Genomic DNA, 14,265 nt, shown 5'->3' with positions numbered 1-14,265 from the left:
GAAACACCCGCCCCCCCCCCCGCGGCGCCCGCGCGTAGAGCGCCACACGCCCGGGGGCGGAGCCAGGCTGTGCCCTCCCCCCCCCTTCCCGCAGTTTTGACCAAGAGTACGCGTGCGCACAGCCCTCCCTTAGAGGCCAACCCCGTGGGTCGAGGGGCGGGACGTCTGTAACGTCTCCGCTGCCGACTGAGTGGGCCGGTGAGGTGTGTGTGCTCCGTTGCTAGAGCGAGATTTGCCCAGCTCTAGCCCTGGCAAACTACAGCTGGTGACTGGGTGCCCACGCGCAGCAGCAGTGCCAACTTCTACCCCAATATGGCCCTCCACCCGCTTGGCCTGTCTCCTGCCTTGGCTTCACCTTTAGATGGGAGAGGAGGTGGGGTCCGTGGGCAGTGGGCGGGGCCGGGCTTGGAGTGTACAGCACCTCTCTGAACGCAGAGGTGATGCTAACATGCTTGTTAACTTGAGAAACACAAGACTATGACAAATCGAACAGATCACCTAGAGCTACAGGCAGCCAGTCTGTAAAATTCCAGTCTCCGAAAGTCCCCTCTACATGTTGTAAGCTAGACGCTTTTCTACTTCGATGCTTTTCCAGGAGAGAAGCAAGTTCTGTGTTGAATTGTGTTTGAGTAAAACGGATCAGCACGGAGAGGAATCTTGTCTGAGAAGGAAGCGGGATCAGTAGGGAGAGGGTTTCTTCTTGACGTGAAGCTGGGTCCTGCGGACAGGAACCCTCAGCAGAATCCAGAACCCGGCGCTGTGGGAACTGGCCCTTGTGGACCCAACCTTGGGCAGCACCCCCAGAGCAGTAGAATCAGACCCCAGCGCTACCCCTCTGATTCCCTGACGCCTAAGTGTGGTCAGGTTCCCGGCCTGGGTGCGTCCCCGATTCTGTCCCAGCCCTCCTTTGTTCAGTCTGCGTGGCCCAAGCTCATCCCCCACTCTGGCCTGGCCGCAACCCTCCTTCTCTGCTTCTGAGGAGGGGAGCCCAAGTGGTGTCTGGCGGTGCATTTGGGAGGGTTGGGCGTTCGTTAGCTCAGGTGCCAGGCACTGCGAAACAAAATTTTAAAAATGCTGATGGGGAGCTGGGCTTGGTGGCACATGCCTGTAATCCCAACACTCGAGAGGCTGAGGCAGGAGGATCGCTGTGAGTTCAAGACCATTCCGGGATACATAGTGAGTTTCAGGTCATTCTCAACTACATAATGAGACCCTGTCTCAAAACCTCCCCCCCCAAAAAAAATGGTGATGGTAAAGAGCAGTTACCCACAAACCCCTGCACTAAGAACAGTTTGGGCTAAAACAAGTGCAAAGACCCTGGGAATGAATAGGGATCTAAAGAGTGAAGACAAGTGAAGGAGAAGTGGGAGTGCTGCTAGGCTGGTCCCCTGGCATTCTGCTGTTGCTACCCCTACTACAAGCTGGTCTTTTGTCCTGATGGGGAAAGTGCAGGTGACGCGGTGCAGCATGGAGCAAGAAAGATCAGTGCAGGAGAAGTCAGGGAGCCTTCTGGGATTGGCACGGAGAGGGCAAGGCCAGGGCTGGACCTCACTCAGACCCTCTCCCAAGTCTGGACAGATGTGGAGGAATAGGAGTACAGCTTGGCTGCCTCCCAAAGAGCCAGGCCTTGTCCCACTGCCCCTTACCAACCTCTACATAGTGTTTCTCTTCCTAGACCTGACCTCGCAGGCAGGGCTTGTAGGGGGAAAGCAATATACAGGGGCTGACCACTGCCCACCGTCCCAGTTGGACACCTGTCCACAGACAGCCACCTGTCTTCCATCCCCAAACTCTGCACCTGGCTCTTCTTCCCACCTGTAAGTGTCACCTCCCAGAGCCACTTCCTAAAAACGTCTTGTGGCTACCCAGCCTAATCCCTTTGTCTTCACATGGCCTTTTTGTTAATGTGTCTTCTGCCTTTTATTAGGACATTTGTCAAGCTGGGCGTGGTGGCATATGGCAGTAATACCTACACTCTGGGAGGCTAAGACAGGTTTGAGCCCAGGAAGGGCAAGTTAGTGCTTGATGACACCCTGTAAAATTTTTAAAAATTAAAAAGGGCTGGGGGGCATGGTGGTGCACACCTAAAATAATCAGCATTTGGGAAGTTGAGGCAGGATGATCACTAGGAGTTCCGGGCCAGCCAGAACTGCATAACAGCAAGAGCTTGTAAAAGGAAGAGGAGGTAGGAAAAGAGGGTGTGGTTATACACACCTATCAACCCAGCACTAGAGCCTGAGGCAGGAGGAATGTGGAGTCTAGCCTGAGCTACACAGTTTGAGACCAGCCTGGACTAAGTAGTGAAAGAAATCCTGTCTCAAAAAACAGAAAGTGTCAGGGCATAGTGGTGCATGCACATATCTGTAATCCCAGCATTCAGGAAGCTGAGGCAGAAGGATTGCCACAAATTCAAGGCCAGCCTAAGTTACATAGACACTGTCTCAAACCAAAACAGGGCTGGGGATTTAACTCAGTGATTCCCACCATCTGCCTTGCAAGTGCAAGGTCCCAAGTTCGATCCCTGGTACCAAAATACAAAACAAAACAAAGTTGCTAGACATGGCAGTTCACACGCAGGAGTCTGAGGCAGGAGGATCACTGTGAGTTTGAGGACAGCCTGGGCTACATAGTGTGTTCAAGTCCAGCCTTAAGTATATAGCAAAATCTTGTCTCAAAGAAAAAAAAAATGGGGGGGGCATGAAATGAATTAAGATGTACCATGCACTAACTCACCACAATGAATATAATCACTATGTAATGCAAACATGTACTAATAAAAAAAATTTCACAAGCTGGGGATTTAGCTCAGTGGTGTGCTGCGCCTGCCTCAAGCACAAGGTCTTGAGTTTGATCTCTGGTAATGGATGGGAGGGGGGTTGAAAGAAGAGGAGATACATAGGGAGAACACATGTGAAGATAAAAGCAATTATATATAGAAGCAATTATATGTGTACAAACCAGGAAATGTCAAGGATTGCTAGGAGTCACCAGAAGCCAGCAGACAGGATAGAGTCCCTCAGAACTTCCAGAACAGATGAGGCTGGTGGTGCACACCTGTAATCCCATCAGGCTGAGTCAGGAGAATTACATATTTAAGTCCCATCAATAACAGTGAATTAGCCAGACCTTGTCTCAAAAAAGTAAAAAGGGTTAGGGGAAGTAGGTCAGTGGTAGAATGTTTGCCTAGTGTGCCTGAGGCCCTGAGTTCAATCCCCATACCAGGGAGAAAAGTAGTTAGTAGCAGTAGAGAAATTCATAAAGTTACACAACTACCACCTCTGTCTGGTGTCAAAACATTTTCATAGCCACAAAGGGAAGTCCCTTAACCATCAACTACTTCCTCTCAACCACTAACCACTAATCTGCTTCTGATCCTATGGACTTTGTTTTTTGTGCCTTTGCTTTTCATTTGTTTGGTTTTCAGTACTGGGACTCATCCCAGGTATGTCATATGCTAAACAAGCACTCTGCCTCAGAACACTACACTCCAAACCTGGATCTGTGGACTTTATTTTTCAGTAACTACTGGGTATTGACCCCAGAGTCTCACATTGACCTAAATGCCCAGCACTCACCCCCACACACACTTTTCTCTTTTTTTCTTCTTCTTTTTTTTTTTTTTTAATGTCAGAGTCTTGCTAAATTGCCCAGGCTAGAATCCCATTTGCTGTCTACCTTTCCTAGCCTTACAGAGTGCTGGGATTATAGGCATGTGCTAACTACCATGTCTGGCTTGGTTCTATGGGCTTTATAACTATTTTTTTTCTGGTTCTGATTATTGAACCCAGGCCATTCTCACTAAGCTATATTCACAGCCCTTTTTATTTTTATTTATTTATTTAGGTACCCAGGATCAAACTTAGGATCTTGCACTTACAAGGCAGGTGCAGTGCCACTGAGCTAAATCCCCAGCCCAGCCCTTTTTATTTTTGAGAAAAGGTCTCCTTAAGTCATTATGTTGCTCAGGCTGAGATTGATTTTTTTTTTTTTTCTTGAGACAGGTTCTGGAACTCACAGTGAACTTCCTGCCTCAGCCTCCCAAGGGCTGGGATTACAAGTGTACGCCACCATGCCTGGCTAGGCTCAAGTTTGTTTCGTTTTGTTTTGGGGTTTGAGTTTTTTGGGGGTTTTGGGGTTTTTTTTATTTGGTTGGTTTGGTTTGGTTTTTTTGTTGGTTTTTTTTTGTTTTTGTTTTTTTGTTTTGGTCCTGGGGATTGAACTCAGGAACTTACACTTGCAAAGCAGGCAGAGAACCACTGAGCTAAATCCCCAGCCCTAGACTCAAGTTTTTAGTCCTCTTCTCCAGCCTCCCAGAGTATTGAGATTACTACCATGCCCAGCCCTTAATTTTTTTTTTTCTTTTTGGTACCTGGGATTGAACTGGGGCCCTTGTGCTTGCACCTGACGGAAACTTCTTAATCTTTTGATGGACACTTGCAATATGCAGATATATGTATAGCAAGCACTTCACATAACCAGTTCTGGTAGCAAAAAATGAACATACCAAAAAAAAAAAAAAAAAAACATGCCTGTCTCACAAGCCCTTCATGCTGCTCATAGCTGTCATACTGTCATGCTGACTTCACAGATAAACTTCGCTTTTTCATGGAAATACAAGGGACTTTAACAGTCTGGCTTCTACCCGTCAGCTAATATCCACAGTGGTATATGGCCCTTCTGCTTTCCCTGTCCTTGATTAGGATCTCATTATATGAAAACTCTACATGTTTTGTTTGGGGTTTTTTTACATATTTTTTTAAAACAGGTCTCCCTTTGTTGCCCAGGCTGGCCTTGCACTCCTGGGTTTAAATGATTCCCCTGCCTTGCCTCCCAAGTAGTTGGGATTACAGGTGTGCCCAAGCTGCATTTGACTGCACTTGGGTCTCCCCGCTTCTGTGCTGCTATCCCCACAGATCTTGCCATGAGGAGTTCTGTGCACAGCTCTTGGTTGTTTCTTCAGTTGCCATAAAAGCTGGCAGGTTGTAGCAGAGGTTGGCTTATTCCAGTGCCAGCAAGGGCTGAATGCCAGGGTGAGGGCAAGTGTAGGGTGGGACACCAAGGAGGGACATAGGTGCAGTTCAGGTCTGGAAGGCAAAAGGCCTCCCGGTTGCTCTTGGGAACTGCCATCATTTCTCTAATAATTCCCTGTGGCACCTGTAACTCATTACCACAAACTTGGTGGCTTAAAATGGAAATTTATAGCTGGGCATGGTGGCACACACCTGTAATCCCAGCACTCAGGAGGCTGAGGCAGGAGGATTGCAGTGAGTTCGAGACCAGCCTGGGCTACATAGTGAGTTACAGGTCAGTCTCAACTCACAGTGAAACCCTGTCTCAAAAAAAACAAATTATTTTCTTACAGTTCTGAAGGCCAGGAGAGGACCCTTCGTGCCTCTACCAGCTTCTGCTGGCTGTAGGTTTCCTGGGCTCATGGTTGTATCTTGCCAACTTTCAAGACCAAAGTCTTCAAACCTGTGCTCTGACTTAAAATTGCCTTTTTCAGCATATCACTACTATGAACTTAAATTGTCCCATCATATGTGAGTGTCCGGAAATGAGACCTTCGGGGGATAATCGTGGCTTAGATGAGATCATGAGAAGAGGGCCCCATGATGAGATGCGTGCTTTTATAGGGAGAGACACTTGAGAGCTCTCACCACCCGCCCGACAAATCAAGAGAAGACTCTGAAAGCAAAGCAAAGCTAACTTGCCACTGCCTTGATTTTAGACTTTCCCCTCCAGAACTATGAGTGTATATTTTCTTTTTTCTTTCTTTCTTTTTTTTTTGGAGGGGGGGTATGGGAATAGAACTCAGGACCTTGCACATGCAAGACGGGCAGCAGAACCACTGGGCTAAATCCCCCGCCCTGAGTGTATATTTTCTTTGCTTCTCTAACACAAGAACGAACGTTATTGCTTCTCCGCCTTTTGGCTACGATCAAGTGTAGTATCTAATAAAATAATGAATGTTGGAGCAAGGATAGTACAAACCTATAATTTCACCACTCTTTTTTATTTTATTTATTTATTTATTTTGATACAGGGTATCACTGTGCAGTCCAAGCTGGCCTCATACTTGTGGCAATCCTCTTGCCTCAGCCTCCCAAGTGCTGGGATTACAGGTATGCACCACCCCACCAGCCTTGGCATTAGTCTTGCCTTCCCAAAGAGAACCATATTTCAGAGTTTTTTGAGACAGGGTCTCACTATGTAGTTGAGACTGACCTGGAACTCACTATGTAGCCCAGGCTGGTCTCAAACTCACAGCGATCCTCCTGCCTCAGCCTCCTGAGCGCTGGGATTACAAGCGTGCACCACGACGCCTGGCAAGGTATGGTTTCAATGACACAAAATACTCATAACATGAAAATATACAGCTTTCTGCTTAGCTGTTCTGGGACAGCATGACTCTGAAGCCCATTTCCTCAAGGACTGGAAGGGACTCATGGCTGTGTGGTTTAACCAGCAGGTGCAAAAGGTCCACAGGCAGAGGTCCTGGCAGGCAAGAGTACTGCATTGCCTTGCAGCCTGACCCAATTACCTATTGCATGCCACCCCAGGTGCAGTACTATACCAAGATCCCAGCTGCCAGAGGCTTCAGTCTGGAGGAGCTGCAGGTGATAGCATTCACAAGAAGGTGGTCTGGGATCACTGGCATCTTGGTGGACCCAAGGAGGCAGAGCAAACCCACTGAGTCCCATAGGCCAATATGCAGCCACTCCAATCTTATCCTCTAATCAAGGATGGGAGACAGCTGTTCTGAGGAAGCCAAATTAGCCATTCCACTGATGCCCATCCAGAACAACTGCAAGAAGGAGAAGGTCAGGGTCATCACAGAGGAAGAGAACTTCAAGGTCTTCACCAGTCTCACATGTCCTGTGCCAGTGCCAGACTCCAGCAGACAGAAAGATGCAAGGAAACTGGAGGACATTGAGAAGAAAAAATAAAGCACTGTTGGGGGTCTTCTAATAAATGCTCAGAAAAGCTGAAAAAATGAAAACACAAATTTATAGACATAGAAGATAGGAGCCGGACGTAGTGGTGCACGCCTGTAATCCCAGCACTTGGGAGGCTGAGGCAGGAGGATCACTGCGAGTTTGAGACCAGCCTGAGCTACATAGCAAGACTGACTCAAAATTAAAAAAATGAAAAGGGATGAGGTAGCTCTAGGTTCAAACTCCAATGCCATGAATAAAATTTTAAAATAATTATTTTTATCTGGCAAGAGGATTGCAAGCTCAAGGCCAGCCTGATCATTTTTGTGAGATTGAGTCTCCCAATAAAAAATTAAATACAGGTGGAGGGCCAGCAATTTAGCTCAGTGGCACTGCACCTGCTTCACAAGTGCAAGGTCCTTCCTGAGTTCAATCCCTAGTACCGCAAAAAAAACAAACCAGGTGGAGGGCTGGGGATTTAGCTCAGTGGTTCTGTCTCACAAGCGCAAGGACCCAAGTTCGAGCCCCAGTACCAAAAAACAACAACAACAACAAACCAGGTGGAGATGTAGTTCAGTGGTAGAGGGCTTATCTAGCTTGTATGAGGTCCTGGGTTCAGGTCCCAGTACAAGAGAGTAAGGAAGAGAGAAAAGGGGCAGGTAAGGGAGGGGAGGGAGAGGAGGAGGAAAAAATGAAGCAAGGAGGGTGGCTCATATTTATAAGCATTCGGGGAGGCTGAGGCAGAAGGATCGCAAGTTTGAACTAAAGCCCAGCCTGGGAAACTTAACGAGACCCTGCCTCAGAAAATTAAAAAAAGGGCTGGGGATAAACTTAGTGTAAAGACCCTAGGTTCAATTCCCAGTACTGGGGTGGGGAGGGACTGCTTTTGCTGGGCATGGTGCACTTAGGAAGCTGGGTCAGGTATATCACAAGGGGTTCAAGGCCAGCCTGGACTACATAGCGAGACCCTGTCTCAAAACAAAGGTTACTTTTGTGTTATGTGAACTTTAATTTTTTTTTCGGGGGGGGGTCTCTTTAAATTGCCCAATCAGGCCTCAAACTTGGATCCTTCTGCCTGCCTCAGCCTCCCATTGGGATTACTGTTGTAGGCCACCATGTTGACCACCTCTGTGTGTATAGTACTAGGGAATGAACCCAGGGCTTCATGCACGCTAGGCACATGCTCCCCCACTGAGCTACACTCCCAGCAACTTACCTTGTTTTTTTGGTACCAGGGATCCAACTTAGGGCCTTGCTTTTTTTAGACAGGGGCAGGGCCCACGGATCCATCAAAGGAAAGGACCTGAGGAGACTGGGATAGTCCCTGGCAGGACCAAACCATCTGTCGGGGCCTATCTGGGACAGTGACAGGAGGATGTGAGCCAAGTATGCTAAGGAGCTAGGAAGCTTCCAGATGGGGCCATGAGGAATCCCACCTTTGTCTAGGAAAAATGCTTCCTAGGGAAAGAGAAAAGTTTGTCACCTTATTCAACACAAGAGTCTGGCAGAGAGCTTGCAGAGGGAGGGGCTGAGGTCAGGTAGCCTACAGAGGCATGGTGACATAGTGACATTCCTCACAACAGCTTGCCATCAGGTGTCCAGCAAGAAGGCAGCCAGAAGCATAGGGCTGGTGGCTCGTTCTGGCCAAGAAGCACAACTCACATGAGACATTCCTGAGTGAGAAACCCTGAACAATCTGACCAGACAGAGGGACCAAGACCTCCACTGTCTGGTTCTACTTCTATGGGAGGCCCAATACCCAATCGTGGTATTAGGTTTGTGGGGACAGAATCGAAACAGGGTCCCATGATATAGGAGTGAGCGAGGGCTCTCAAAAAGGATGAAGAGGACGGAGGTGAGTTTACACTCCAGCACTGAACTGAAACTGAGTGAGCCAGTGAGTAGAAAAACCGTGGATTGGGCTGGGGATTTAGCTCAGTGGTTCTGGCAACTGCCTCACAAGTGCGAGGACCTGAGTTTGATCCCCAGTATCAAAAGAAAACACATGGATGGGAAATGCCCAGCCTGGGGCATCTGGAGGAAGGCAGAGGCCCTGCGACAGGCATTTGTCCTGGCCTGGGTCCACAGGGCTGCCTGAAGCTTCTCGTGGTTTCCCTTGCAGGTATTTCTGGTCCCACCTCCTTTTGTTTACCCGTAATCTCTCTGGCTGCTGTTACTTCTCTGGTAAACCCTGAAGTCACCTCGCCTGGCCCATCCATTGCTTCTAGCACTTCTGTAGGCTTCCACAGGGCCCAGGCTGGGCCTCTCCATCAGCCCTTCCATAAATCGCAGCCTCTGTAGAGTGTAAGCTGTCTCTCCTCTCGTTTCTCTCTTTCCCTCCTTTCCTTGCAAGGACCCCCTTCAGCCTCCACTCCCTCTGCCTGGTGTGTGGACATAAAAACACAAGTCCTGGGCTCTACCCTGGACAGAGCTGCCACAGTGGGTGCTCCCGCATGAGAAGCTGGCCTGGCAGTGACAGGGACAGAGGGAACTTGGAGCTGTCTGTCCTCTGACATACGTCTTCAGAGGGTTCCTGCCTTAGCGCCTGGGATGAGGGAGCCTCCAAATCCCCCTGCAGTTTAACTTCTGCTCATTTCAGGCAAGTGGTCCTTATGACCTCACAGCTTCTTCCCTCCTGGTACCTGCCTTTCTCATCTTGGGCTTAGCCTGAAATTAGTCTTTCTTTCTTTTTTTTCTTTCTTTCTTTCTTTCTTTCTTTCTTTCTTTCTTTCTTTCTTTCTTTCTGTTGTGTTTTGAGACAGAATCACACTTTGTACTTCAGGTTGTCCTTGAACACGCTATGTGTTCAATCTGGCTTCAAATTTGCAGTGATTCTCCTGCCTCAGCCTCCCAAGTGCTGGGATTATAGCTGTATACCACCACACCCAGCCAGTTTTCAACATTTGTAAATCAGTGTCTTCAGCTATACTCACGTGTTCTTCAAAAGGCCCCCATAGGGCTGGGGGTGTAGCTCAGTGATGCTGCTGCCTGCCTCACAAGTGCAAGTACCTGAGTTCAATCCCCAGTACCAAAAAATAAGAACAATTACCAAAATGCCCTCATAACCACTATGATAAAATTTCGTAGAGAGAAGCTAATGAGTATTTTCTCAAGGTTTGAGATCCTAGAAGCCATAGTTTCACTGCCCTTGGCTGCCCAGAAGCGTCAAAGTTTGGGTTTCTCCACCCCTGGCCTCCCAGCCAGGACCTCCACTACTCCCTCGTCCTCTAGGCCTCTTCCCTCAATGCTAACATCTTTACCTGAAGCCACCTGGGTCCTTTCCTTTCTACCTGGTATCCGTCCAGCTGGATGTCCTGCATCTGCCACCACACGAGCTCGTCTTCCCCATGGCCCCTCAAACTGCCAAGAACACCACCCCCGTGCCACAACTCTGCAAGTGTGGGGAAGGGGGACGCAGAGCAGTGGCATGGCATGGCATGGTGCGCCATGGTGCACAACCCTCTCCAGACATTACACAAGGAAGCCCACAGTCCTCCACCGCCTCACTGAAGAGAGGGCCCTTCCACACACCTCTTTCTACATACCAGAAACAGATGGACCTCTTCTGACCACGACTTTTTTCTTCTTGGCAGTACTAGGGATTTAAACCAGGACCTTCACACTGAGTTCTATGCCCAGCACTTTTAAAATTTAATTAAATTGGGGACGGGGATTTAGCTCAGTGGCACAGTGCCTACCTTGAAAGAGCAAGGTCCTGAGTTTGATCCCTGGTACAAAAGCATTTTTTAAATTAATTTACTAATTTCTTCTTTTCTGAGACAGGGTCTCAATGTGTAGTTCAGATTGGCCTTGAACTTACTAGTATGTAGCCTAAACTGGCCTTGAACTCCCATCCATCCTCTTAAATGCTGGAATTACAATCCTGCACCACCACTCCCAGCTCTATTTTATTATTTTGAGAAAGTCTCACTAAATTGCTCAGGCTTGGCTGCAACCTGTGAACCTCCTGCTTTAGCCTTTGGAGTACGGCACCACTCAAGGTTCCATGGCTTCCACTTTTACCTCCTCAGTGCCTCTACTTTGTAAGGTATAGTGACAGCTGCTCACAAAAATGTCTAAGGAAGACTGGCTCAGCAGAAGTGAAGCCTTGGGCAAGAGGTGACAGAGATGCATTCACCAGATGGAAACAACCAGTGGTGTGTACCAAGACTTCCCGCGTGGGGGTCCTACATCTCATAACATGCACACTGTATTTGTTTCCTATTGCTGCTGTAATACATTACCACAATCTCAGAAGCATAAAGGGGCATCCTTTTCAAGTTACACTCCCCACATAAGAGGCCAAGTGGGCCCCGCTCTGGATCTCACAAAGTCCGGAATAGGTATATCCAGGTGAGCTCTTACCTGAAAGTCCCAGAGAGACATCTACTTCCTAGCTTAGGAAGCAGCTTCCTAGTTTTAGGGTGTCAGCAGAATACAGTCCTGTGGTTGTTTTCTTACGGGCAGCTGCAGCCCAGGACTCTCCTGATTCTCCACCCCTCATTTCAACATGTGGGCTACCCCACCTTCAAAGCCTCCAGAACTGCTCTCCTACTGCAAGTCTCTGCCTTTTCTTCTGCCTCTAAGAGCCCTTGTGATTACCTCAAAACTGCCTGAATAAGATCAGTTGATTAGTAACTTCAATTACCACTTTGTTTCTATTTCTTACAGCAGGAGCAGAGCCAGTGAGCACGCAGACAGGCCACAGTGTGGGACTGTCTGATCAGAAACAATCAGACTTGGTGTTTTTTGCTTTGTTTTTCAGTGCTGGGAATGCAACACAGGGCCTTGTACATGCTAGGTGATGGGTCTACCACTGAGCTACATCCCATCCCCTGGACCTGGTTTTACTTTCTTTTTTGAGATGGCATCTATGTTGCCCAGGCTGATCTCAAACTCCTAGGGACACATAATGCTCCCACACTTGCCTCCCCATTGCTGGGACTACAGACATGCACCACCACACTTGGCTGAGACTTGCTCTTTTCTTTTTCTTTTCCAGCACTGGGGACTGAATCCAGTGTCTTTGTACTGAGCTACATTCCCAGCTCTTTATTTATTTTGGGTCAGTGTCTCACTACTTAGCTCAGGCTGGCAACAAACTCATGGCAATCTTCCTGCCTCAGCTGTGGAGTGTCGGGTTTACGGGCATGCACCACCGTGCTTAGCTCTTTTTTTTTTTTTTTAGACAGGGTCTCACTATGTAGTTGAGAATGACCTGGAATTTGCTATGTAGCCCAGGCTGGTCTCAAACTCACAGCGATCCTCCTGCCTCAGCCTGCTGAGTGCTGGGATTACAAGCATGCGCCACCACGCCCAGTCTTTGTTGTTTTGTTTTTTGAGACAGGGTCTCACTATGAAATTGAAACTGACCTGGAACTCACTACCGTAGCCCAGGCTGGTTTTGAACCCACAGCAATCCTCCTGCCTCAGCCTCCCAAGTGCTGGGATTACAGGTGTGGGCCACTACGCCCGCTTCTTTATTTCTCATTTTGAGACAGTATCTCCCTAAATAACTGCACAGCCCAGGCTGAGCTGGAATTTGGGATCTTCCTGCCTTAACCTCCCAGAGTGCTGGGATTACAGGTGGTATCACCATGCCCAGCTAGACTTGGGTTTTGTTTTTGTTTCATTTTGGGTACTGGGGAACTCAGGACCTCATGTTTGCCAGGCAGACACTGTGCCACAGAGCTAAATCTCCAGCCCTAGACCTGGGTTTTAATAAGATTCCCAAATGGCACTTATTTTCCCCTCCTCAACCTTCAAGCACATTAACAATACAGCCACCCAGCAGCTGCCTCAGGTAGGGGACAGGCATCCTTATCTTGTCTTACTCCTGGAAGCAGAGGTGTCAGCCCCATACTGGACTGCATACCTAAAGCAGGGGTGTGAGGTACACCAAGGCCCTGCATCTTCTGATCTTGCAGTCCAGGCCCCTCTGCCCAATTCCAGCCCATTAGTACATTTTTATTTTTATTTTTGGTACAGGGGATCGCAAGGTACTCAGGACCTCATGCTTATAAGGCAGGTGTGATTCTACTGAGCAAAATCCCCAGTCCAATAGTTTTTTGAGACAGGGTTTAGCTGTGTAGTTCAGGCTGGCCTTGAATTCACTATGAATTCAAACTCTGTGATCCTCCTGCTTCAGCCTCCTGAGTGCTGCTATTATCTTTTTTATCTTGGTATGGAGATCCAAACCAGTGCTTCGTGCTTGCTAGGCAGGCGCTGCATCAATGAGCTACATTCATATCACCCAGCGCCTTAGTACCTATGCTCACCGAGAGACCAAGGGGCCACTTAGAAGAACGGATTGGTCAGCCCACCACATAGTGGGTCTGGGTCATGGGGGCTTTGGCCACCACTCCACTTCGTGGGGTGAGGTGTCCACTCTTGCAGGTGGAAGCCCTCCTCTCTCCAGGCAACTCTTCCCAGATTCCTTCTCCTCCAGTGACTTTTGATCTTCGGTTCCTGGCTGCTTACTTTCTGTAATGGGCAGGGCAACATGAAACTTCAAGTTAGAATTTATTTTAGACACGAGCCACTTCTCCAACCCTCAGCTTAGGAGAAGGGCAGAATACATAATGCTGCCCGAGAGGTCAGGCCGGTTCCTTCCTACAGGGAAGAGGGCGGTGTCCCCTCCTCTCTTCTTTACTAGGGAAGGCTCCTGCACAACCGCAGTACGCGACGATGGGTTGCTATGTGGCCCATCCATCACCTCATAGCTGTTTTTCCCTTCCGGCAGAGAAGAGTTCCTTTCTTTATAGTCCCGCCGCGTGCGACCCGGGCTCCCGCTGCTTCGCGTCAAGGCGGAGATACCCGCTTCCACAGGTGTCACCGAGGTTCAAGCCGTGAGACAGAACGGGAGGGCCCCGCCTCTAACCCACCAAGTTTGCGCGCAGTCTCCAGACTGGTCCCGCCTTGGTCACTAGGACGACCCCGGAAACGTCTTCAAGCCCAGAGATTCCTCGCGCCACGGCCGCTCCAAGTTCAGCAACTTTGGTTCCGAGTCTAAAGAGGGCCGGAAGTGCAGCTCGGAGGCGGTGGCAGTTTCGGGGAAACACCGGAAACATGCTTCAGCTCTGCACTCCGCCCGCTCCCCGGCGGCACCGGCTTTGGGTTCCGCACGAGTAGCGGTCCGGAAGTGCGGCCTTCGCCTTGTTGAGAAAGCGGCCACTGGACGCCCTGGTGCCTGAGGAGGAGTCGGAGGTGGGGTCGAACGGGCATTCCCCTGCCGCTAGGCCGGCGGGGAGGCCAGGGAGTGGCGCGGAAGGGGTACCCGACCCGTGCTCCGGCACACACACTGCAGACGCGAGAGGGCGCTGCCCGGTCG

General features: G+C 49.2%; 1 long non-coding RNA gene across 1 annotated transcript; it reads right to left on the bottom strand.

The window, feature by feature from the left end:
* Nucleotides 1-6,254: 6,254 nt before the first annotated feature.
* On the bottom strand, nt 6,255-14,131 carry LOC117286917. Its single transcript, XR_004518054.1, has 3 exons — nt 13,651-14,131; nt 13,214-13,418; nt 6,255-6,920 (listed from the first exon to the last, which is right to left on the bottom strand). It is a non-coding gene; the product is annotated as an uncharacterized LOC117286917 (long non-coding RNA).
* Between the last annotated feature and the right edge of the window lie 134 nt (nt 14,132-14,265).

Source organism: Fukomys damarensis, unplaced genomic scaffold (assembly GCF_012274545.1).
Source record: "Fukomys damarensis isolate Sample0158 unplaced genomic scaffold, DMR_v1.0_HiC HiC_scaffold_19, whole genome shotgun sequence".
NCBI classification, from domain to species: Eukaryota; Metazoa; Chordata; class Mammalia; order Rodentia; family Bathyergidae; genus Fukomys; species Fukomys damarensis.
The sequence above is the reverse complement of the archived record's forward strand: the minus strand, read 5'-3'. Positions and strand labels throughout refer to the sequence as shown.